Source organism: Coenobita brevimanus, chromosome 70, assembly GCF_032717465.1.
Source record: "Coenobita brevimanus isolate Jiangsu-jjx chromosome 70, ASM3271746v2, whole genome shotgun sequence".
NCBI classification, from domain to species: Eukaryota; Metazoa; Arthropoda; class Malacostraca; order Decapoda; family Coenobitidae; genus Coenobita; species Coenobita brevimanus.
In genome coordinates this window covers 23,639,035-23,666,872 of record NC_137023.1, presented here as the reverse complement: position 1 = coordinate 23,666,872, position 27,838 = coordinate 23,639,035, and the positions used below count along the sequence as shown (strand labels likewise).

At 42.2% G+C, this 27,838-nt stretch overlaps 1 pseudogene; it reads right to left on the bottom strand.

The window, feature by feature from the left end:
• The window catches only part of LOC145406403 (hemicentin-2-like), a 664,782-nt pseudogene extending 640,988 nt beyond the window's left edge, over positions 1 to 23,794 (bottom strand).
• Positions 23,795 to 27,838: the final 4,044 nt, after the last annotated feature.

Here is a 27,838-nt window from a genome sequence, read left to right as displayed (position 1 = left end):
TATCTATCTATATCTATCTATCTATCTATCTATATATCTGTATCTATATCTATCTATCTATCTATCTATATATACATATATATATAGAGAGATAGATAGATAGATAGAAAGATAGATAGTTAGATATAGATGTAGACATATATATATATATATATATATATATATATATATATATATACAGAGATATCTATCTATCTATCTATCTATATATATATATTTATATTTATATAAATGTATATATATATATATATATATATATATTTATATTTATATAAATGTATATATATATATATATATATATATATATATATATATATATATATATATATAGATAGATAGATAGATAGATAGATAGATAGATATATGTATATAGATAGATAGATATATGTATATATATATCTATCTGTCTATCTATCTATCTATCTTTATATATATATATATATATATATATATAAGCGAACACAGTGGCCATGATCTGAACGAATTAGTTTCACATCCACCTGCACTTACGACTAATATGGCAACCGCTATTGATGCACTGATTCACTCATCGCATAAAAAAATGTCTTTTGACAACCATCAAATGAACAGCCAGACCAGTGGTGTTTTTCAGCTTCCGAAACCTCTGTTTCTTATTGCCTTGGAGCAACTCCTACTCTTGGCATTCTGCTTATAATATCTATGCTCTTAGTACAGGAAATTTCCGTACTAGTTATCATGAAAAAGGCTGTGGCTCAATCGGTAAACATTTGGCCTGCAGTCCTACCGGACCCAGGTAGTAGTTGTTCCCTAGGCAGTCTGGCCGAACAGCCCCGAGTCCCTTAGGAAGGCCATCGCCGAGACCGGGATTTCCCACAGAGTTCTCAAGGAGTGTATGTTGTGTTGTTGGCGTAAGTGATTGTGTGCAATTCAGTGTTCCATAATGTGCTTAATAGTATGAGGTGCTGTGTTGCATCCTGGACAGGTATCGCGATGGAGTCATCCAGCCTCTTCTGGTAGCTTAAGAGGGCTGGATAGTGCCCACATCTCAGCCTGGCCAGGTGGACCCTGTCCTCACGAGGAAGATAGGATTCAGAAGGGTGGATGTCAGGAGGCCGTGCATGCAGCTGTGTGTTGTCTTTAAGTGACTGAATGGAGCGGCGAGTGATCTGAGTGTGGATATGCTTCTGGAAGCTGGTCTGAGGTAGGCGAGGAGGGAGAGATGACAGTATTTGTGTGTGGTACCGTGTGCTGGGTGTTGTTTTGATGTTCCTTGGTGTGGGTGGATGTGCTACCATGTACTGTAGTGGATGTTGTGGGTTTGTGGAGGCTGCAGCAAGAAACTGGGTGCCTCTCATGTTTAGGTGATCCTTGACTTTGAGGACTTTGGTTTCTTGATGTAGGTGGACTGTAGGTGTAGTAGCTGTACAGCCTGTGATTATTTTTAGGGCCTTGTTCTGTATGGTCTGTAGAGTGTTGTAGTGTGTTTTGGTCAGGTTAGAAGCCCAGGCAGGGCTTGCATAATTCATCACTAAACGTATGTATTGTTTGTATACTGTGGTGGTGGTTTCTTTGTTGTGTCCGAATGTTGTATGGGCAAGTGACCTCAAAGCATTGAGTCTTGGTGTTATTTTATTTTTAATGTTTGTGATGTGTTGTTTAAATGACATTGATGTATTGTATGTTACACCAAGGATTGAGTGTGTGTGTGTGTGTGTGTGTGTGTGTGTGTGTGTGTGTGTGTGTGTGTGTGTGTGTGTGTGTGTGGTAGGGGAATGTTGTTTATGGTGAGGTGTGGGCATGACTTTGTTCTGCTGTCCAGTTTGTGAGAAGAGTCACTGTAGATTTAGCTGGGGCTATTTTGAGCCTGTTTGTGGTGAACCATTCGTGTAGTGTGTTGAGGTAAAGTTGAATGATGTGTGCAGCTGTGTTTGTGTTTTGGTGTGTACATGTAAATGTTATATCATCTGCATAGGAAGCTATGTGTATCTGTGGTGTGTGGGGTGTGGGTACGTTCTTGCATGTATAGATTAAAGAGTGTAGGGGACAAAACAGATCCTTGGGGGACGCCGTTTGTAAAGTTTCTGATGTTAGAAGACTGACCGGCAAATGTTACGTGTGCACATCTGCCTGCTAAGTAGTTTGCCAGCCATCTTTTTGTGTTATTGTGCATGTTTGTGTTGAGTATTTTGTTTGTGAGGTTGTGGCGGGGGATGGCATCAAAAACTTTGCTAATGTCTAGTGTGATTAGGAGTGTTCTGTATGGTGGCCTAGCTGAATTCATGCCATCGAAAACGCTCTGTGTAAGGTCTGTAAGAAGGGTGTTTGTCAAGTATAGTGGCCTAAAGCCATGTTGTGACTGCGCTAGGGGAATGTGAGGTGTGACTAGTTGTAGTATCAGTCGTTCAGTGACTTTAGAGGGGGTGGAGAGGAGTGTGATGGGGCGATGTGAGGAGGGTAACGTGGGGTTTTTGTTGGGTTTAGGGATGGTGATGATATTGCCATGCTTCCAGATGTTGGGTATTATGTTGTGTGAGTAGCTGTAGTTTGACATGTTGGTGAGTGCTTGTATGCCTTGTGGTCCTAGGTGTTTAAGGTGAATGTTGCTTATGTTGTCTGGTCCACAGGCAGATGAGTGCTTGAGGTTGTTAATGATGTGCTTCGTCTGGTTGTAAGTGAAAGGTGCGTAGTCTGGGTCTGTGGGGAACTGTCTCTTACGTCTGATGATACGTCGGTCTTCCGGATGGGGGGTTAGATGGCTGACTTGTGAAAAGTGATTGATGAGAGTGTTTGCTTGTTGCTTGTTTGAGGGTATGGTGTCTGTAGTGATGGCAGTGTGTGATTGTGTGGTGTTGCTGTTGGAAAGTGTGATGCTGTTTAGTGTTTTGTAGAGTTTGCTGATGTTTATTTTGTGGTCAAGTGTTTTGAGGTAATTTTTCCAGTTTAATGTTTGCTGTTCTGATATTTTACTCTTTATCTGAGTGTTGAGTTCTTGTATTTGTTGTATGGTGTCTTGTGTATGGGGTGTTGGGGAGTGTCGCAGTGTGTCCCGTTGTCTGATGAGGCCTTGAATTTCTGGTGTGAAATTGGGGTTGTGTCTCTTTCTGTTGCCTCTAGGGATGTGTCTTTTGTCTGCGTTTTGTATGATTGTATTGAAAGTGTGCACAGCGGTGTTGATGTTTGTGATGGGTGTACTGTTTAGTGTTTCGAAATGTTATTCTGTTTCCGTTACAAAGGCCTCCCAGTTGGTTGCCTTATAATTAATGTATGTGTGTTTGTGGCCAGCTGGGGTGATTATGGTTTTGGTAGTGATGATGATTGGGAGGTGATCAGAACCTAAGGTTTTGACCACTTTCCATGATGTAGTGGGAGCGAGGGTTGGGGAGCAGAAGGTGATGTCTGGAGATGATGGGACCCAGGTTCAAATCCCCGCTGGGGCAGGGAACAATTTAAAGATTTGAATTTCGTAAAAATCAGACTTTACTGATCTATCAGAAGACCCGCCGACATGTAAAATACCCCTGCTAATACCAATACACCAGTCCTGTATGAGACAGCCCTAGCATGTATTCAATATGGACGGTGGGTTTTAGAGTCGAAGTGGTGACATGTAGAGGTGTATGGTATGCAGGAGGACTGCTGGGCCTTGGGAGCAGGCTGTGAAGCCTATGCCCAGAGTCGGACACATAAACGATAAATCACAGTATGGTAACGCTTGGTTACACCATCAGCGATTGCTGGAAGAGAGGGGAGTAACGACCATAGTACACAATTCTCTCCTGTCGTTACTGTGAACATACCTATAACTCACTAAATCAATATGCACAAATAGGAGTATAAGTCCTCCGTCAATCTGTTGAATTGTGATTGTGGCCATTTCTTATTCCACCCCAAACGTCAGAAAGTAGCCTTCCTTTCCATGCTCTACCGTTGCGTATTTCATTTTACTGTCTGTCCTGTATATAAATTCTTCATTTCTCACCTCACATCGCCATAGCCAGCAGCAAAATGTCGGGAGCCGAATGCTACTCGCCCGCCAGAATATGCTGTTGGCCAAGTCCAAGATTTTGGCCACATCATGATACCCTGAAGGTTTCATGTTGATAGCTCAAGCCATTCATGAGATATAATGGGGCTTAATGTGGGCGATAAAACTAGTGTACCTTTGGCAGCCATTTTGGTGACCTTGACCTTGACCCCGAGTGCCCATTTTTGAACTCGTCCAAGATTTTGGCCATATCTTAACACCTTGAAGGTTTCTTGTTGATAGCTCAAGCCGTCCGTGAGATATAATGAGAACAGACACACACACACACACATACACACACACACACACACACACACACACACACACACACACACACACACACACACACACACACACAGAGGCAGGCAAAAACAATATCGCTCCGTCTCGTAAGGCGGGCGATAATAACATCTGCAAACAAAATCATCATTTTGTTAAATGTCTGAACATGACTTCAACACTCATAATATGACAATATTAACGTACCACGCCACGATCTGCGTACGTGTTTAACAAGAAGAAGTGGTGCATATAATTCCAACTAAGTTCTTTACGGCGTTACTATGGGAGTACCAACTTGTATTAATTCATTTCAGTGTGCCGATCATTTGATTCAAGTTAGTGAAACTGTTCCTTTGATACCCAGGAATACCAGTGTGAGAAATGTTTCAAGAACCTTTTTTCAGTAAATTTATTTGTGTCCTTTTGTATGTGTCCGAGTTGTAAATGGCACTTTCTTTTACTGGGTGTTTATTTAGCTTTATATAATAACTAAGTGTACAATGTCATTCCATTCTGTTGAACATTCATTTATTTATTATTCTTTTCGCAATAAACCTTGAATATTAAAAAAAAATATATGTATATATTTATATATAATATCACAATGCTTTATATATACCTCACCTTCACTCATTTGTCATGTACGTCTTAATTCACTGTTCTGCTAATATCAAGAACAGTGAAGTGAACAAGATCTAGATGAGTTGCCTCTCTGAGCACATTTGGGTAACTGGGGATGAGTGTCGAGGAATGGGAACTCTTGGGGCAGGGTGAAGCAGTAGCTCCCACCAAAAATGAGTAAACCGAACTTAAAAACAATAACACAAAATCCCTGAGCATACATTACATGTGCGTCCCTTGCTCCAGTTCCCTTTTCTGCCCCGAACGTACACGTACTGTACATTCACTAAAGCGGAGGGAATAAGTCAGCCCATTAAAGTTTATTGCGGGGGAAATATTGAGAATGTAAAACTGAACAAGTATTATTATTAGAAAACAAACATTTCATTCTAAGCTGCTTTATAACAATGGTGCAGGGGCGTTCCTAGAGTATTGGCACCCGGGGCAAACCTATCCACGGCACCCCCTACCTCCCAAAGATGAATAATATACAAATGAAATTCAGTAAACTTTATTATGACTGGAATTAAGCTCATGAAATACGTTTTTAAATTTTGTTCATATACAGATCCGTAGATCTACACATAAATACGTAGGCCAAAACTTTTGGCTCAGGTAAGCTTGTAAATAGTCCCTCAGAAAGGCATTGCCATTCATGCTTTTTTTTTTTCTGTTATAATTTTACGATAGTTTCATTATTCAGATTTAATGAGAATTAGGGAGCATAGAATCATTTACTCTCGGTCTAGTTTCTGATAGAAATGCTGAAAACCTTGAAATAGTGAAATGTAAAAGTTACCATTCAACTAAATTGTACCCATCCTATGGTTGTCACTCGGGGCGGACCGTCCCCTCTCCCCCTTAGTACACTACTGGATGTGTGGATGGAAACCTAGCGGGAACAAAAGATGAATAAAGAGCAGAGACAAGTGAGCTATGGGAAGGGGGAAAAAATCAGTTTTATACCTGTTACTAAATTCTACACTGCCATCATAAAATTTTTATAGCTGTGGAATGTAGTAAGGGTACAGAAGTCTGAACCTCCTTCCATCTCAAATGTTCTCTTTCTACTGTGCTTTATTCGTCTCCTGTTTCTGTGTTTTTTCCATCTTAACATCCTAACAATAATTTTAGAACAGGGAAAAAAATTGTTTTCTTTTATGATCTTTTTATGGAAGCTGGCTACCAAATACATGATAGCCATACTACTCAATGACTTTTAACAATATGATAATCGCCACCGAGATCACTGATACAAAATATTTAAAATGTATTCGCGGAGTAAGCCGACACGAATCCACGAAATTCTACATATTATCAGAAAAGAGGTCTGAATGCTAGAGAATGTTTTTCTTCTTTTTTCTGTAACTCGCGTACTGTTGCCAGTGATCTTGCTTTATGTATGAAAAGAAACATCCACGGGGTTATTAAGAGTTTCTTGGTGTATAACCAGGTCGCGTACAAGTTTTGCAACCCGATTTAGACACTCCTGCGAAGGTTAGCGGGATCTTGCAAGTAGCTCTGCACTTAAATAGCGAAGATGTTTTAGTTCGTATGCTTAAAGCTGGGCTTCTTGAGCGTGTAGGTGTGCACGTCCCTATACTTTGTGTTTGGGACGCCATTTTGAACCTGCGACATCCCTTAACAGTGACTGCTACCTGAATTTCCAACACAATATTGTATTCTTATTCAGTCTTTTGCGCAAGTAGCACGTTTTATAGTTCAATGAGAAACAGATATGGGAAGACATTTTACAGTGAAATAGTAAAAGGGAACTTTTACCCATTTATTCGAAAAATCTCTACTGTATGAAGAAAATTACCTGGAGGTGATGCAAGTCCGAAGAATTCAAGATTATCCCGCTATATCACATAACTGTCTGCATCATAGCTGAAATATTGATGTAGGCGTTAATCAAGATCACACTGTACAGCCACCTTTACCCAGTTTATTATTAAAGTAACTAAATCCATCATTACTCTCTTTCGCCCCCTCCTCCACTCCCTACTTCCCCTTTCCTTCCTCGTCTACTCTCCTCCAGCCCGAGGGTTTGCCTTTCCCCCATCCCTTCACTCCTTGAACAAAACAAATAAAACAACTCTGACAAAACTTCTGTCTGGTGCTTTTTCATATTTTATTTCATGTTTTCATAATAGCATAATCGTTAAATTATATTTTATTTGGCAAAAGTATCCATCCAACAGCATGTCCACCTCTAAACCTTTCCCTAAACCCTTCTCAGTTATTTCTCTTCACTGCTCGAAAACATTAACGCACACTAATGAGATTAACGCGTTAATACTAAATGAGTCCTTGGAATATATCGTAATGATGTTTGGGTAGCTTACCATTTTCACTAATATTAAAAATCATGCAGACAATACAAGTGTTCAAGATATTGTAAAAAGTATTTTTCTGACCTAGTCTCTCACATTATAATGTTTTAGCAACAGTTATCAACTTGGCGGGCCCTTATTTGGCCCGGTCATCCCAAGGGAGGTAAAGCTAAACAACAGCAAAAACAGTTATCAACTGAGGATCTCTCCAGCCAAATCCACCATCACACTCAGGGAACTTACAGGGACTGACTTTGGGTCTACAATATATCAGAGCAGAGATGTCCTAGACCTCCCAGGCATGGGCCCCCATCCTATCTAACACCTTGCAAACTATAAAGAATAATGTCTTATTAGTAGCTGAACCCAAACCAACTCCAAATATCACTTTCTCTTTAAGACTAAAGTTATCCTACTTAGTGAATATGAGAGGTACGCAGTTCTGAGCGACAGTCTGTGTTAAGCATATCATCACTGTCATTACACGAGAAAGCCTCACAACAAAACTAGGGACATTAAGCAATCACACACAGACATTACCAGACCCACTTCAACAACACCCACTTCCAGATATTCCAGCACTGGCAACGAAGAAACACCTATTTGTACACATTCATTTCACGTGCCGGGCAATACACCTCGATCAAAACACCGTATTACAAGTCTCCTCCGTTATTAGAGGCATCCTTCAATAGATGTGATCGAGCACACATAGGTAGGGTTAGATCAGGACATCACCCAGCCCCCCCCCCCCCATAGTTACCAGCTTATATTCGGGTTGGGTGGAATCACACATGACACATGCCCCGCTCGTAGAGCAGATGCATACAACATAACACATATAATGCAACACTGAACAGCACATGCCACAAAAGTCGTAGACAAAATCAGCAGTGAAAGGACCCTATGGAAAGAACCCATAGGCTCAGAAACTTTCCTGTAGTCGACTGGTCTGGTCAGTCAGGCGGACCGAGGTCAAGAAGGATGAACAACATCGTCATAAAATAACCTGTTAACTTGTAGTGATCCAAATAAATGGTTTCTCTTCATTTCATTGCAGGGTTATACAGCAGTGTGGCACCAGCCTCACAGTTACGTTTCGGATGGTTTCAGCTTACTGAACAGACTGGGGAAGCAGTGGGAAAACAAGGCTGATGGAATAGATCATCTTGTTTTTTTTTTTTTTTTTGCCTATCGACCATTGGGGCCGGAGCCCCTGGTCATTAAGGCAATATATATATATGTATATATATTGACATATATACACATATATATACGAACATATATATATACATACTTACATACATACACACATCCATGCATATGAACATACACACTTTCATGCACACGTACATATATATATAATAATTTTTATTTTATAATTTTTTTGTAGTTTTATTTTTATTATTTTTATTTATTTTTTAACCTTATATTACTTATAAACTAAAATGCCTAATCTAAAGACCCTAAAACTAACACCTAACAGACAAATCACTAACCTATACTAAATCCTAAGAGACAAATAACTAGACCTACACTAATGTTAAAAAAAAAATTAAAAAAAAAAAAAAAACGACCAAGAGATCATCATCGACTGCAGATATGTAATGCCTTTCTACATGACATACCTGCACTCATCACCTGGTGACTGTCAGTCAAGGCACAACCTAATATAGGGGACATCAATATATGAAAGGGAACCAGACGAGTCAGGAACATTTCCATATATGTCAGCTGTCGGCCCTAATTAGAATACCTTAAGCAAGATAATATAATGTATTTACATAATTTGTACAAAAAGTGAAGAACCTCGCCCAGCAGACCACCATCGACTGCAAGTGCCCAATACCTTCCTATATTGCACACTTGCACTCATCAGCTGGTGACTGTCAGGCGAGGAACTTGGCTTAATGTAGGGGACATCTATATTAGAAATAGATCAGTGGGAGGAGGAACTATTTAAAATATGTCAACTGTCAACCCTAATTAATATTACAATATATACATATTTACCGTTGATAAAAACCATAACCACACAGTAAAAAAGTCACATCACTCTGATCAGTCCGGTCTCTCTCAAGAAAGCCATCAATTTATCAGTCATAACAATGTCCCCATCACCCAGGATGGTGGAAAGGGTGAAGGGGACGTCTGCTGCGCCGCAGTAATTAATAAGTGAAGCACGTTCACGAATAAATCGCCGACAGCGCAGGATGATATGACTGATAGATAACACCGCATCACAGATGTCACAGTGCGGTGGGAAGCGTCTTTCCATATATGGTTTTATGTGAGTTAAAACGGTGGCATTGAGCCGTAACCGTGCCAACACTTTTTCTTCTAGGCGACTGGGACGGTTGGCAGTGTCCCAGTCGCCTAGGTACGGCTTACAAGTTGGAATATTTAGTCTGGTCCACTGACCTTGCCACAGAAGATTTATTGATTTCTTTCCGAGAGAGAGACTCGACCGCAGATCACGAGGAACGTCCCAAGTCTCCTCGAGCTCTACAGCCGACTTTGCAAGTAAGTCAGCCTGCTCATTGCCGTAGATACAACAATGACCAGGCACCCAGATCAGCGTGAATGACTTGTTGCATGAATGCAACTTATTAACGATGCGGCCCTGGATCTCGTGAGAGTCCGTAGTACAAGATGCAATTGCCTGAAGGGCTGATTTTGAATCTGAAAATATGACAAATGAGTCATGTCTAGAATTGAGAGCATAGTCTATGGCTTTGTCAATAGCAAAAAGTTCTGAAGTAAACACAGATGTATGAGTCGGCAACCGATACCTGAGGGCACATTCAGTCGACCACACACTTGCACCCACACATTCACTCGACTTGGAGCCGTCGGTGTACAATTGATGGGACCCCAAGTGACGAACAATGATCTTACGAAACAAGTGGTGGACCTCCGCCTCCGGCGCCTTGGCCTTTGGTGCTGGGAGCCATGTGACATCGACTGTAAAGCCGGGTGGCTCCCAAGGCACTATATTTTTAAGCACCAACTTGTCACAGTCACTGGGGTCCACATCAAGCTCCTGAGTCAGTAAGTGGAGGCGAGCGGCAAGTGGCCGACGCACCCCCCGCAGAAGGTGGTGGTATTGACACAGGGGGGTACAGGCCACATTGCCGATATTACATTTCCTAAATGTCCTTACACCATAGGACAAGGCCAGGTGGTCACGGCGAATACGGAGGGGAGGCACATTCGCCTCCACTTCCATACGAGCTACACGGGTACACCGGACAGCTCCAAGACACGTTAGCAAACATTTATTCTGCAACACATCCAATCCTTTCAGAGTGGCATCGGATGCCGAGCCATACACCTGTGCGCCATAGTCTAGCTTTGATCGAATAAGGGATTTATACACCATTAATAAAGATTTTCTGTCGGCACCCCAGGTAGTACCCGCTAGGTACTTGAGGACATTTAACGGTTTATCACAACGAGCAAGCAAAGTATTAATGTGAAGTTTAAAATTCATTCTACGATCAAAATGTATTCCTAAAAATTTTACAGAATTTTGAAAAGGTACCACCTGATTATCCAAAATTAAGCACAAATTAGGTACGTTACGATTAGTGAAAACTATAGCGGCACACTTACGTACGGAAAACTTAAATCCCCACTGCAAGGCCCATTGGTGGACGGAGTCAAGGGCTGCTTGAATCCGCCCAGCCGAAAATTGTGCATTACGGGAAGAGTGCCATATTGCACAATCGTCAGCGTAGAGTGAGTATTTAAGATTCCTCGGGATGGGAGCTGATGACAGAATATCATTGATCATAATACTAAATAAAGTAGGACTAAGCACACTTCCCTGTGGCACCCCGTTTTCCTGGATAAATATATCCGATGTTAGGTTACGGGGCAATTTGACAGAGAAAGTTCTGTCCCTTAAGAAATTTGAAATAAAAACAGGCAAATTTCCTCTTAAACCATAAGCATAGAGCTTCATTAGTACACCGTGTCGCCAGGTCATGTCATAGGCTTTATGGATGTCCAGGAACACCCTATCATGAATTCTTTATTGGCAAATGCCTCTGCAATACAATGCTCCAAATTCATTAAATGATCTAGTGAACTTCTGTATTTACGGAAGCCACATTGGTGATCATTTAACAAATTCTTCGACTCTAAAACAAAAAGAAGCCTATTGTTAACCATTCGTTCCATGACCTTACATAGACAAGAAGTCAACACAATAGGACGAAATGAAGTGGGATTCATAAGACGACCAGCCTCTTTGGGTATCGGTATGACGTGCGCAAAGTGCCATGAGTTTGGGAACGTTCGAGACGCCCAAATCTCATTGTACAATGCTAACATCTTAATCAGGTTGTCCTGATTAAGATGCTGGATCATACCGTACGTGATGGTGTCTGGTCCAGGGCTGGTGTCTTTACAGGATTTAAGGGCAAGGAGCAGTTCATCTAGCGTAAACTCTTGGTTGTACGGGGAGTTTACGTCTTCTGTGGCAAAGTCTAATATCTGTAGCTCAGCCGTGCGTTTACGATGTTGGAAACGCGGGTCATAATTGGCTGAGCTACTTACATGAGAAAAACTCCTGGTGAGGATGTTAGCAACGTCCACGGGCTCGTCATAGATGTTATTATTTATTTGCAAGGTGGTAATGGGGAAATATGGGCCTTTATTATTTAATATTCTTATGGTGGACCAGACTTTACGTAATGGTGTCGTACGAGTCACCGTGGACACAAAGGACCGCCAGGAGTCACGTTTGGCCCTTCTTATTATTCTCCTTGCCTCAGCCCGTGCCTGTTTGTATGCAATAAAATTTTTCTCAGTGGGCTGACTATCAAAAATCCTGTATCTCCTATTGCGTTTTCTTAATGCCTGTCGGCAATCCGGCGTCCAATTACCAATGTGCTCTATGCTTCAGCATGAACTGTAGAAGTCTTGGGAATAGCAGCCTCAGCTCAGTGTAATAAGGAAGAATTTATATTATCGACCATAACATCTATGGTCACCCCAGATCTATCTAAATTGGCGATCCTTGAGAAGGATCCCCAATCTGCTTTCTTATAGTTAAATTTTGGAGGTGGAGGGTCCGAAATGATGTCGCGTGTATAAGAAAGACAGATGGGTAAATGATCACTTCCCAAGGAGTCGTCGTAAGGGTCCCATGAGAGATCTTGATGTATACCAGGGGAGGCCAAAGATAAGTCAATGGCCGAAAAGTTACCAGTACGATCATCTACACGAGTCGCTCTACCATCGTTCAGAAGACAGAGGTTGGACTGTAGTATTAGGTCGGCTACTTGCTCCCCACGACCTTCGATCCTCAAGCTACCCCATTGATAGTGATGGGCGTTAAAATCGCCCAACACTAACTTATTCCCAGGGAGATGTTCAACTAGTGAATTTAAAGCATCACTATCAACGGGGCCATGTGGAGGACAGTACAGAGAGCAAATAGACAGATACGTGTTATTAAATTTTACTCTGAATGCGACAGGTTCCACAGTAGAATTTAGAATCACTTCCATCCGTGGGTGTGATTTGTGTTGTATATGGCAACTCCGTGACCTTCATATCTTCTATACGAGTGGTAGTGTTTGAACTGGGGAGGATCAGGGTGATCCTCCAGGCGCGTCTCCTGTAAACAAACAACGTCTGGCCTGTGTATAGAAAGCAAGATTGCTATATTGTGTAACTTATTCCCAATACCTCTACAATTCCACTGTAATACAGTGAAAAGCGGCAGGTTTAAGATTTTCGTTGGGGGCCAGTGTGCTTTTGTCTTTTTTGTCTCCCGCCGTAGCAGCGACTACCGGGGGACCTATCCCGGTGCTTGTTAATGGAAACCTCCATATTTCATCAATAACTAGGTTCCCAGCCTCCCCGAGGAAGAGCTAACCTTTCTCTCCTCGCTGGAGTAGGAACCGGAAGGACATGAGGACGTGACTGTTTCGTGAGGGTGGTCATGTTACTTTTACTAGACTTGTCAGGCTTCGTTTTAGGCCGTACCGATGAAGAGGCAGCAGCAGCCTGAGAGTAAGTTGATGCCTTAGGGATGTCAGTGAGAGAGTTGGAACGGACAGGAGGTCGAGATGGAGATGTACTGTGAATGGCAGGAGGGAGAAAGACAGGGTCAGTCTGGGTCTCTACAGAGCATATCACAGGACGGGACATTACCGCCGAAGCATAGGACCTATTCTCGAGGCTGGGAGTTGCATGCAACTCCTTCACCTTTTTCCTAGCTTCGTAATAGGAAATGCCCTCAGTTGCCTTCACTGTGCAGACTTCCTTCTCCTCCTTCCACTTGGGACAATCCCTAGAGGAAGTGGAGTGAGCGCCCTTGCAGTGAAAGCAACAGACCGTCTCAGATGTACAATGTTCCGCATCATGACCCTGGCTTGCACACTTGCCACACACTGGCTGGGAAGCCCGACAAGTCTTCTCGAACCATGCCCATACAAATGGCATTTCAAACAACGGAAAGGGTTAGGGATGTATGGTCGAACGTGAATGATTTAATAACCAACTTTGACTTGACTATGAAGAGAAATTTTGGCAAATGTCAATATTATAGTTGCTGTCTTAGTAATTATGCCTTCCTAATATCGATTTATGAATTTAGCTTCAATTAAATCTTTCTTCGCCAATTCTTGTAAGATTTAGTCCTCGCTCATCACCATGAGATCCCTGCAAGTGACAACACCCTTGCAAGAATTCATGGAGACTGGGATTTTGGCTTCGACATCGTAACAGTGGAATTTACGAGTTTCAGCAAATCTCTCACTTGTGACGAGTTAACAGTTTTTACCAGGAGATCTCCGTTAGCAAGTTTTTTCACTTGTTCGACTTCTCCTGCACAGTGGTCAATCACCTTCTTGATAAGGAAGGGATTGAGACCGGACAGGGAGTCGAACCTAGAGCATGGATAATGACGAACGTGGCATTGTCAACAGGAACGTCAAGTGGGGTGGAATGAGTTTGGCGTCCGTCAGTCTGGGGTGGTCAGTCCGGTCGTTACATTCGTCAGGACCACCTCCCCCCCCTGAAGGGGGGAGGCAGCAGGGGCGTCCGTCATAGCAACCACTTCCCCTCACGGGGGAAGTGGGAAGAAGGAGAAAAACAAGCAGGGACAAGGTACCTGGGAAAGACACACCTAGTCTGAGATTACCCTCTCAAACCACTCTCGGGAGGACGCGCGCTCGTGTATAACAACTCACACCCCAGAGCGATCAGTGGGGGGTACACTCCAGAGGTGAGTAAGCAAAGGCAATCTCAGGAAACAGATATAGACACTTACTATATCTCTAAAAGGCTGGGAGGAGAATTAGTACTAGCTAACCTAACTTTATTGAAAAACGCCCTAGTGGCGGAGAAAACAAAGCTAAAGCCGGTGAGGCAACCCTGCAGCTAGAGGAGAGCCAGAGAAACACGTCTGCACACTCCACGACCATGCATCAAAGTCCCCCCGATCATCTTGGTCATTTCATATACTTTTATGCCCTTCGACTGCACAATAGGTCGTAATGCCCGATTACCCGTATGGGTTAAGAACTGAGGAGGTGAGGTTTAAAGTTTTTCACCTTCCTTCATAATGGGAATGACGTGGATGTACGAGGTGAAGAGGAAATTAAAGGGGGGTGGGAGGTGAGTTAATTAACTTTTTAACGTAACTAACGCCGTCCTCTTTTAAAAGGAACATTACTCATGAAGAAAGTGGAGAAAGAGGGCGAAATGTGAGATGGCATGAAAGCGAGGGAGAGACGGTTTACAAGAAGGTTTAATATTATAGCAATCGAGTGCACATGGGATCATCAAGGCAGAGAATGAGTTTTAGAGAAGTCCCAATTCTTCCCTGAGTAGGTTACACGTGGATGAACAGGAATACGAGGGAAACAAATTTCAACTTAAAGTACCAAAGACTTAAACTTACGATTTACCAGTTGTGCACTAGACCTGCTAACCAAGGCCACCTGCATAGCTATGGGCTTGAGTCTCGCTCTGGTGACGTCACGGGAGCAGACGAATAGCTTCAAACTACCCGCTCTCATTCTTCTTTGTTTGCCCTATACCTATACAACAGTTATCAATTTGATACCACTCAATCACCTCCAGGTTACACTGGTCCATCTCACATGACATTGTTCTCTTCTCGTGCAAGCATAATTCACCATACCTTTGAAATATATACAATAGTTTTACACACACATGCAAAATGATAAGTACTGATATTTTTTATGCACATGCACTTATGCTATCAGCAATCCTGCACATATGTAATGCAATACACTACCAACTGACACCACGGATTGTATATATATATATATATATATATATATATATATATATATATATATATATATATATATATATATATACATAGAGAGAGAGAGAGAGAGAGAGAGAGAGAGAGAGAGGTAAATAGATAGAAAGATATAGAGATATTGATATATGCTTCTGTAGTAGAGTGGTAAAGTGTGCGTTTTCGTACACCGAAGAACGTGGGTTCGCGCCCTGCCAAGGTAATAAACTATGGGAGCGTTCTTCCGACCACGTACTGCTTTGGCGGACATAAGGGATGCCGTGATTGAACCAATGTCATATACTATAAAGTATGCTTGCACCCAGTCGGCTTGGGTGGGCCGATTACACTTGGTTCACGGACCACACACACATCCAAAGCCGCTCCAACACCACGATCACACTTACAAGTACTTCTCACCCTACATACAATGTCTGCCAGACAGCCTAAGCCACTTGGTAGAAATACAATGACTGCATCGTCCCCACTTCGGTATTGATAGGCCGGTCCTCCAGTGGACACTCGGACGGCTGATGATGATGATGATCTCTCTCTCTCTCTCTCTCTGTATATATACTCACATGCCGGTAGGAGACAACGGCCAGCTCTAAGTGGACCAAGCTTTGTCAGCGGTCGGAAGTGAGTTTCGACATTAAAAATCATTATATGGAGGTACTCCAGTGCAACAATCCACCCAAGAATCATGGCCTGGTTTAATAATCTTCGGAGCCTTAGCATTTTGCGCAAGCACAGTCGTGATTTAGCTGTTTCATTGTTTTCTCATTTGATTACCTTTGAACTGTGACCTGGCCAATGTAAAACATAGGTGTACAATAGAAGGTTGTAGTATTAGTCAATGTCTATAAGCATATAAACTTTCATTTAATTCCATCGAGCCCCTGGAGAATTGGTGGGCATTTTTGAAAAAGGCACTGGTTGCTAGGGACGCTGAGGGGGTTGCCACTTGAAAACTAGAGGAGAGAGGGGGAAAAATGGACGGCACACTTCCGAAAGGGAATGACCTGAAGATAACGCCAAAGGACGTCAAAGCTTTCTATGCCTTTTACTAATGGTTCTACAGCTCAAAACGTGAAAAGCAAGAAAAAAACGTTTTTTCGGCCATTGCTAGGCAACGAGTAATTCCCTAGCAACCAACATCTTGCCGATGTCACGGGGTTTTTAATGTATATGCAATATTTAAAAAATATTTATTCAATAATACTTAAGAACAGGACAATAAATTGTCTTGTGAAAATCAAGCAATGATTACTTTATGCCGGCTTACTCCGCCGATTCTCTAAGGACGAGAATTTATAAACTTTCTCAACAGTACACAGCAGAGACTAATTATTCACACGTGCTGTTTATTAGTACTGTTGGCCTCTGGAGAAAGTGACTCCACCCCTGACAATCAATAACTAATGCTATTAATGATAAACAGGTTCTTGCTGGTACAATTAACTCCTAGATGGCACAACGGATTTAAGTATAAAAAGGACTGGCCTAAGTACCAGTTGTGAATAAGGCAAAGCGTTTATGCAAACTAGGAGCTATAAGTGAAATAAGCTTAATATGGAAAATAAAACACGAGTTTACAATACATTAACCTCAAGAAAAAGAACTGTTAAATTTATTGATTACAATGAAATAAATTTATGTAACATTTCAAAATGAATTCATAATAAGGAGATCGCACTCACTTGCTTACTCAAAAACTAACTCTTATACCTAGGAAAAAACGAAAAGAAATACTGGTCAGAAAAGTGGACAAAGCAGATGACTGGGCGTTGTTGCTGAGGAAGGACACTGCACATGCTGAGCCTCTCGCCAATCACGCTAGGTGGGAATCCAACGGCGGTGGCGGGAACTAGGCATCGTTGCTGAGGAAGGACGCTGCTACACACACTACCTGCTTCCACAGCGCTCAAATCTTGACTGATTCAAATTGTGGAAGAGAGGCGAGTGTAGTGGCCACACTTGCTAACGGCCAATGAGTGTGAGCAATACACACCCGCAGTTCACTCAGCGAAGGTGCTAACATCGCACACAAGGACGATCACTTATAAAATAGTGAAAAATGTCCTGAAAAACACTCCCAATCGGGTGAATATGTGGCGGTTAAACTGAGTGATAAATACTGGGATTCCACTAGAATTCGCGGTTTCCCACCAAAGTTAATGTCACGAGTTTATTTTAATCGCGCCAACCCGTGACAGCCGACAAAACTTGGTCGTAGGCTAGGCACTGTGTCCAGGTTATGTCGGAATTGGTTAATTCCGAAGGGTAGAAGTGCCTGCAACAATTAAACAAGAAAGACTACGGGGAAGAAAATGGAACTAACAGTAAGAGCAGCGTGGAACTGGCCAATATACAGTATATATTAAAGTACCAACTGCTGAAAACTGTCTTTAGTTCAGGTACCTTCAGTATTATTGTTGGATGACTTGGCAAAGTTATTGAGTAATATATTGGCCATGCACTTAATGCACCGTGAGATAATCGTACTTACAGAGATGCCACTAAATCATAACTCATTCAGACAATACCGAGGGAAATGAAGATCAGTGGACGGCTTGCCATTGACACTTTTTTTTTTTTTTTTACTGAAGAAAGAAATTATTCCTTTAATTGGTTACAATATTCTGAGGGTGTTAGATCAGAGTATCACTGTAAATTCAGTTGGTCATATCAGGCCTTCTCTATGAAGAATCTGAAGGTAGACTATTGTTCAGGTACATCACCATCAAGATTCTTGTCAAAAGAATGGCGAAATGTACAGTTGCGATCCCTAGTTTCTTTACCGCCTGGGGGACAAGACTGTGGAAAAGACCTGGGAAAAGATATTGTCATCTCATCACACACACACACACACACAAACACACACACTACTGAACCGCAAATATCCATTCACCTGGCCTTATTTCACTTTGTCTTGCATCTCCTTCTTGCAATGAAGGGATGAGAAACCAGGGATCGTGACTGCAATTACTGAACTTTGTAGCGTTTCCAGAAAATAAAAGTCAGCACACTGACATCCTGCAGGAATATACTGTATATTCATTAAGCAGATCTGCGGAGGGATGGGTCACTCACTCTTGTGACGTCATCAGGCGGGTCATTCACTCAGACACAGGCCTTGAGTATTAAGAGGCCTTGTGCTAACCCACACACCACTGGCTTCTCATCATGGGTTATGAGGAAAAGAAGGAGGAGGGGGGTTGGGGTTGTGGCAAAGGAAACGGGAGAGATATAATCTGCATCTGCAGATCGATAAATCCTTCATCAGAGTCATATAATCACTACCGAATTAAATATCTTAGATTTGGCACACTCCTGATTATTCATTAAACACAGGAACTGCATTCCATCCTTATTTCCTACACTTAGTTTTAAATAAATCATCATTTAAAACATAACTTCACTTCTTTTATGACAGGGTTCCCAGATCGCTTCCTGGGAAGTTTCAGGCTTGCCATGAAATGATCTTTGGCAGTGTACTGTGCAAAGGCGAATATATATATATATATATATATATATATATATATATGTGTGTGTGTGTGTGTGTGTGTGTGTGTGTGTGTGTGTTTGTGTGTGTGTGTGTGTATGTGTTTGTTTGTTTAATACACACTCTGCCCTTCCCAACCAAATTTATAAGCAAACAAAAAAATACAGTCATTAGCGCAAGGAAGTATGCGGTACCCCCGAAAGGATCAGTGCACACGTTTTTTATACCAGTATTGTTAAGTTCCACATGCTTTAACAGAAAGCTGAGACAAAATGGTATTTTCCATGATGTGGTCGACGGGGATATTCATCTGTTCGGAAACAGTCGTGATTAGAAACTCAAGATGCTAGACATAGGATGAAGTTGCAATCTGATTAGAAAATCTAGTTATTTCTTTGCATTGGAACACTAGGTAGTAGACTCGGCTCAACTGACTGTAGGTTGTTAATCTCCTCAGTCCGATGGCACAGTTTATATTTTCTCTATCTATCTATATACCTAGGCTGCTTCCCCCAAGGAAAGGGGGGTAGCTGAGACAGGACGACACACTCCCCATTTACTCATTCATTCAAACACATAAATTCGCATCTTAGCCCCAAAGGGAGAACGGACAGATCCTCACCGCACCACACCGCATAAGGGTCAACTGCGCAATGCAATCAGTGACATCTGCAGCAGGGCCCGACAGCAGAACTGGTTTACCCCTGCCATATCATAATAGACCCATTCCCTTACCCGCACCTGACCTGACTAGATGATCAGACCAAATGCGGGAGATTATCCCCTCAGGGCTGCGTCATCACTTATTCCTTCACAATTTCTCTCCGATTATTTCTGTCATGCACAGCCACTCTTCCTTGCTCAACAGACATCCCTCTCGCATCCAGCGCTCTCTTCACACTGTCCATCCATCCTATTCGTGGTCTTCCTCTCAGCCTTACACCTCTTACATCAGATCTAGTTATCTTTTTCACCAATTGCTCATTATCCATTCTCTCCATATGCCCAAACCATCGCAACACCCTCTGCTCAACTCTACCAGCCATCTCCCGAACAACTCCAGTTCTCCTTTGCACTTCATCATTTCGCACTCGATCCATACGCGTCACTCCACACATACTCCTCAGACACCTCATCTCCATTACATTCAAACTTTTCCTCTCTACTACACCCATATTCCATGTTTCAGCCCCATACAACGCAGTCGGTACCACAACACCCTCATACAGCCTTCTCTTTACATCCATTCTAAGCAAACGACATCTAAACACTTTTTTCATTCCTCCCAGCACCTTTCCTACTTCATTTATTCTAAACTTCACTTCTGCATCTATTCTTCCATCCACAGCAACATGTGACCCTAGATATTTAAAACACTCTACCTCCTCAAGCAACTCGCCATTCAAAACTATATTCATCCCCCTACCATCTACCAACCTCGTACACTTCGTCACTTTACTTTTATTCTCATTTGCTTTCAATTTCTTCCTTTCACACACCCTTCCAAACTCCTCTACCAACTGTCTCAATCTCTCCTCTGAATCGGCCACCAGTGCAGTATCATCTGCTAACAGCAGCTGCTTCAGATTCCACTCTCCACCATCAACATTCACCAGACTCAGACTTCCACCTAAAACTTTTGTATTCACCTCCCTTACAACACCATCCAAGAAAATATTAAACAACCAAGGCGACATCACACATCCCTGTCGCAGCCCCACTCTCACGGGAAACCAATCACTCACAGCATTTCCCACTCTTACACACGCTTTACTATTTACATAAAAACTTTTCACCCCTTTTAATAACCTACCATCAAGTCCATACAATCTTAAAACAGTCCACAAAGCCTCCCTGTCAATTATATCATATGCTTTCTCTAAATCCATAAATGCCCAAAACACATCCTTGCCTTTTGCTAAATACTTTTCACACACTTGTCTCACAGCAAACACCTGATCCACGCATCCCCTTTCTCTCCTACTGCTCATCACCAATCACTCCCTCTGTACCCTCTCTAACTCTCAAAATTAACATTCTACCATACACCTTACCTATAACACTCAACAGACTTATACCCCTAAAGCTAGTACATTCATACTTATCATCCTTGCCTTTATACAACGGGACCACACAAGCACTTGCCCAGTCAATTGGTACCATACCTTTCACAAAGCCCACATTCAACAATCTAACTAACCAGTCAACAATAGTCACTCCACCACCATTCTGGCATTCCACAGCACCCATCCATACTTGCAGCTTTCCTTGTTTTCATCTCCTTTACTGCCTTCTCCATTTCCTCCTTCGTGATCAAAGAATCATTCAACTCTCCCAACGCATTTATTCCTTGCACCCTTCCATCCACCACAATCTCAGCCACCCTCTCCTCCTCTGCATTTAACAATCTTTCAAAATACTCTGCCCATCTCTTCCTTACTGCATCCATCTCAGTTAACATCCTTTCATCCTCTGCTTTTACTCGTTCTTCCTTCCCAGACTCTCCCTTTCGCACCCTTTTCACCTCCTTCCAAAACATTTTCTTATTATGTTGAAAATTCTCTGTCAGCCGCCTACCCCAGCTCTCATCTGCTGTCACTTTAGCATCACGCACAGCCCTTCTCGCCCTATTCCTCTTTTCCTTATACCTTTCATGACACCTCGTTCTTCCTTTGCAGCCACACTTCATATGCACGTCTCTTCTCAGCAACAGCCATACTTACTTCCTCGTACCACCATTCACTTTCTTTTCTTACACCATCACCCACACGTCTCACACCACACACCTCTTCTGCATGCCCCACCACAGCACTCTTGAACAACTGCCATTCCTCCTCCACACTGCCATTTTCCCGATCTTTCACTGCGTTCCACTCATCTTTCAATTTCTCCTGAAACTCTATCTTTTTCTCTCTTTTATCCAGATCACTCACTTTCAAAACCTCCCTGCCACACCTAACCCTCCTAGCTCTCACCCATCTCTTACCTACTCTTAACTTTCCCTCCACCAGGTAGTGGTCAGACATACCTCCACCCTCCCCTCTCAGAACTCTCACATCCAACAATCTTCCTATTACATTCCTAGACACAACCACATAGTCCATCAAAGCTCTATCAACAACCCTTCCACCCTCCTGTCTCACCCATGTATACTTGTAAAAATCTTTCTTCTCAAACAGCGTATTTCCAATCACCATCTCTCGCTCAACACACATCGCTATCATTCGTTCCCCATTTTCATTTCTTCCAGGCACACCATGCATACCAACTACACCTTCAACTGCTACATTTCCCACTCTAGCATTCAGATCTCCCATCATTACCACATTCACATTCGCTCCAAAACTCTGCAGACACTCATCAACATCATTCCAGAAAGACTCCCTCTCTTCTTCATCCCTTTCACTACCAGGCCCATATGCACTCACAAACACCCACAACTCATGTCCAAATTTCGCTTTCACCCACACCAGTCTCGATGACACCTCCTTGATTCAATCACACATTGCTGTACTTCCGGACTCACCAACAAGGCCACAAATTCTCTTGCCCTTCCTCTATCAACACCTGACAATCTTCCATTCACACTTCCAAACATAGACTCACCCTTCCCATTCATCTTCGTTTCACTCAAAGCTAACACATCCAACTTTCTTCTCACAAACATTCTCCCAGTCTCCTCCCCTTTAGCCTCAATCGTACTACATCCACGCACATTCATAGACTCAATCTTCAGGGTACGGGGATAACTCCATCCCCCATCCCTTTCTCTGGCCTGTCTCTTTTTTGGAACTAAAAAACAGAGGAGGGGGTCCCTAGTCCCCTCATCCCACCCCTTTTAGTCGCCTTTTACGACACGCAGGGAATACGGTGGGAGTATTCTTCCTAACACATATATTTTAATCTTGCTATTTAAGAATGATTAGAATCTGCTTAAAAGAGACCTTTCAAACAGGAGGAGCTAGATATCACCTTCATTATCTCAGTAATTAACATTCGTCGTAAGAAAACTGAATATAATCATCTGCTGTTGGTAAGAAATAACAAAAGAACAAGTCATCTGACTGAGGCGTTTAAATACTTGATCGTTCCCAAATTTCAAATGTGTTGTAGTGATCCGTGTAGCACTGACCTGTATACGGGCGTGACTGAAGCATTCTTGTACCAGAGCACGAGCAGGACGGGGTCGTGTGGCCTGCGTGAGATGATGTGGCAAGGCAGGCGTGCGGTGGACCCTCGTTCTGCTGTCACTGCTACCAGCGTCCCTGTAGAAACAAACGCACACTGGTAAACACAACACACCCACCAACAGTGGCGAAAAATATTTACAGGTTCCAAAGATTAGGTATGATTATCCCGAAACAATATTAGGACTGATGTCACTGATACTCTAAAACACAAATTGTTTAGTGCACGTGCTTGCACGAGCATATGTATGACATTATTCAACTGTATGGCCATTTACTACAATAACTGCCGCTTATGCTATATATCAACTTTGAATGATATATCATTTTTTAGTATCTCATGACACTCCCTCTAACAGTGACACAATGGTTGACTCATCTACGTTTCATTTAACTACCTCAAACAATCTGAATGACATTTTGCAACAGGCAGAGATGAAACGAGCAGTGACAAATGGGTACACAATTTTGTTGCTGCGCAAATTCACGAAAGTCTCTGTCCATGTTATAGGTGCGAAAGACGGAAGAGATTAATTCATTTGGGACTCTGAATGCGCATTTACGCATGATTTATCGACACCATAAGGCAACGAGTAGACGGACATCCATAGAATTTTGAATCTGTCTAAAAGGCGGGCTTCAAAATAAACAAACAGAATAGCATCCTCTGCATACATTATCATTTACAGTAGTTTGTGTTCATTACCTCTCCACAGAATTAACCTCTATGCCATGACTCCAGTAACCACTCTTTTTCATTATCCAAAATTAAAGTTGGAAATTATCTCTTTCCATTGATCAGAAATATGTACATAATATTATGTTAGGTACACTGAACCCTTCGCTGCTAGAGGTTTGAACTAAACTAATTAAATTCTTATCGCGTTGATTGTAAGAAATAATAAAGAAAAGATCCTGGTACTGGGGGGGATAATGGAACTAGTCAGCATGAAATGTTGCACAATAAAATAGTTATTTCAATCGTGATTCACTCGTTCATATTAAGGCTATATTTTGCACGCGGACACTGCATCTTCCATACCACATTATCAAGACATGAAGTACAAGAAACCTGGTAGTAGAACATGAACAAGACAGCAATGTACAATATTGTGGGTTAGCTCAAGGTGTCTGGTTGATTAAGCAGTGGCCAAAGAAACTGGAAATATGTCTTCCAGTGAGAGCCTGAAAGAATCCTGGATGAAAAGTGAAGATTCTTGAATGAGCTAAGTCATGGAGCTAGAGTGTGTGTGAAATTATTAATGCAAGAGGATAATATTTACAAATTTACCTCTTGATTTTGGTGCGAATAGAGAATATTGCATTTTATATCGCATATATATATATATATATATATATATATATATATATATATATATATATATATATATATATATATATACGCAGAAACTTCACTACACCGTGAAGACATGTATGCAAAATAACCACCGGAGAAATGAAAGGAGCAACGGTGTGTTCTTTCGTATATTATATCTTCAGACAGAGTGATACAGAAACGTAAAGGGTAGAGGTCTTTTATACACACCCGCAGCAGGGAGTGACACACAGAAACAAAGGATGACCTGAATTAAAAATGAGCGATACACAGAACAATAGCTACCTGACTTTCTTCGTTAGGGATGCACCTGACAAAAAGGAATAAATAATTCTCTAGAGGATTAATGCTAGGTGTGTCCCACACAGGTGTGACTGTACTACCAGGAGACGACAAGGAACAATCAATTGAAGAGAGAAACCTGTACTCTACCCAGGAAAAATCATCCAAAATATTATCATTATGCCGGAATCGAACCCGAAACTCTCAGGTGACAGCCAGGCAGCATTCCACTACACCACGACCAGGTAATAAGTTATCTCACATTGTTACAATCTTGTAACCAATGTCCCTCTGCCCCCACTGTGGGCCTGAAGAGGCTGAGATAACCCCCCGGCTCTCGGGCAAGTAGTGGTACGCTGCCTGGTTCTCAATTGAAAGTCCTGGGTTCGATTCCCGGCATAGTGGTAGTATATTAGATGATTTTTCGTTTGTAAAGTACAGGTTTCTCTCTTCATTCTCACTTGCCGTAAGTGCTTGAGATAGATTAAAAGCATCTACTTGTCCGAGTGCCAGGGGGTTATCTCAGCCTCCTCAGGCCCACAGTGGGGGCGGAGAGACATTGATTACAAGACTGTGATAATGTGCGATGCCTTTTGTCTGAGCGTGATGTAGCGGTATACTGCCTGGCTCTCACCTGAGAGTCCCGGGTTCGATTCCCGGCATAGAGGCAATATACTGGACGGATGGAGGAACAATCAGTTCTTAGTCTGGGGGGTACTGCTTTAAAATTAATTCAGTTAACAATTTATCACACTTACAATGACCATAGCTCGTGTCTACATTCTTTTCATATGTTCCAGAAATTAGGCAAGATTCTATTACATTTCGTTTATCAAAGCTTTTTGATCTTGCTAGAATCTTAGAGCCTGCCCAATGAATATGGTGATCATTGGATGCTTTGTGCTGAAATAAACCACTACTCTGTTGGGCTGTCTTTACACTGTATTTATCTTGTGAGATTCTAGTTTACAAATCTTTTCCAGATTGTCCTACATAAAATTTGTTACAGTTTTTACACGGGAGGCGGTGGCTGAATCGGTAGAGAGGCGGCCTGCAGTCCTGATGGACCCAGGTTCGAATCCCGGCTGGGGCAGGGAACAGTTTAAGGATTTGAATTTCATAAAAGCAGACTTTCCTGATCTACCAGAAGACCCGCCGACATGTCGTAAAAGTACCCCCGCTAATACCAATACACCAGTCCTGTATGAGACAGCCCTAGCATGTACTCAGTATGGACGGTGGGTGTTAGTGCCGAAGTGGTGACATGTGGAGGTGTAGGAGGACTACTGGGCCTTGGGATAGGGTTACTGCTGCCCCCGAGATATAGACTCTGAAGCCTTTGCCCAGAGTCGGACACATAAAAAAAAAAAAAAAAAAACACGCCTGTATTACTATATGGGCTGTTTTTGATTTTTTTTTTTTTATGATATTCTTATTTTGGAATACTACTTGTACATTAAGTTTCTTCAGTATGTGAACAACATCAAGAAAATTTTCATGGAAGGGGAGGACAAGGGTTCTTCGAAAATTCTGGCGATCTGGCTTACTAGTTTTCCTTTTAAGGAATCGTTTCTTGGCTGTATTGTGGCACTGAGTTAGTATACTCTGTGGATATTTTAGCTACTTTCCAATGCTCTGAATCATTTTTAGTTCATCACCTAAAAATTCTGGGTCTGAAATTCTATATACTTTCATGTACACCCACGAGCAAAAGTTCGCCGACAGTCCCTGCCAGACATATGTTTCCAAACATAGCCAGTAGAGGGCGCAGCGCTCGTCCACCAGAGTACGGGAGGGAGGCAACAGAAGGGAGGGATAGGGAGAGAAGACAGAGGAGGGAGAGAGCCTGTGGCGGTGGTAAATGGCATATATCGGGTGTTTTATTGTTATTATTATTATTATTTTTATCATTATTATTGTTATTCTTATTGTTATTCTTATTCTTATTCTTATTATTATTATATTATTATTATTATTATTATTATCATCATCATCATGTCTGCTCAGACGTGCTAGAGACCTGTGGTAGTGTTGTGCTAGTGTGTTTTAGTGATCTGTGATAGTGGCTGTGTTAGTGTGTTGTAGTGATCAGTGATAGTGCTGTGCTAGTGATCCGTGAAAGTGTGTGTTGTAGTGACCCGTAGTGACCCATGAGAGTGCCGTGCTACCTTGTGTGAATTTGTGCGTAATGGCTTCCTCGGCAGAGAGCTGTGTCCCCACTGCAGGTATTGAAAAGGACTACCTTGAATTAAAGGAGGAACTTCTCGAACTGAAGCGGGAGGTACAAATTCTCAGGCAGGAGAAGTCACAAATGAGGGAATTGTTGGAGGAGATGTTGGAGGAGAAAGAGAAAAAGGCTGAAGGTTGGACACTAGTTAACAAGGGTGCAACAAAGTTCACTCTTAAGAAGCAAACGGAAGGTAAGACCACTAATGCCTTCGACGCACTACGGGACGAATGTGAAGGGAAGGCAGAGAGGGAAGTAGAGGAGAAGGACGGTGAGAGAACTTCCAGTACAGGTAAGTATAATCAGAACAAGAAAGGTAAGATAAATGTTGCTGTTGTTGGAGACTCCCAGGTGAGATATCTTAACAGAGCCATGTATACTCCACTCGCTAAACATGTGTGTCTTCCAGGGGCCAGGGTGGCTACTGTGTTAGAAAAAATTTCAAATATCGTGAAGGATAGTGGTGACAAACCCACTGTGTGCCTCAGTGTAGGAGGCAATGATATTATTAGCCGTAAGAGTGAGGTACTGTGGCAAAGGTACAAGTTGCTGTTAGAAAAGGTTAGGGAGAGAGGAGGAACCCCTGTAGTGCTTGGTGTTTGACCCAGATGGCGAGTTGGAAGGGAGTGGTTGAGCAGGGCAATAGGTTTTAATTGCCGCCTTGAAAGGTATTGCAAAGATAATGCAATACCTTTCATAGACAGCTGGGACCGGTTTTATGGATGAAGTGCCTTGTATAGTTGGGATGGGACTCATCTTAGCAGGC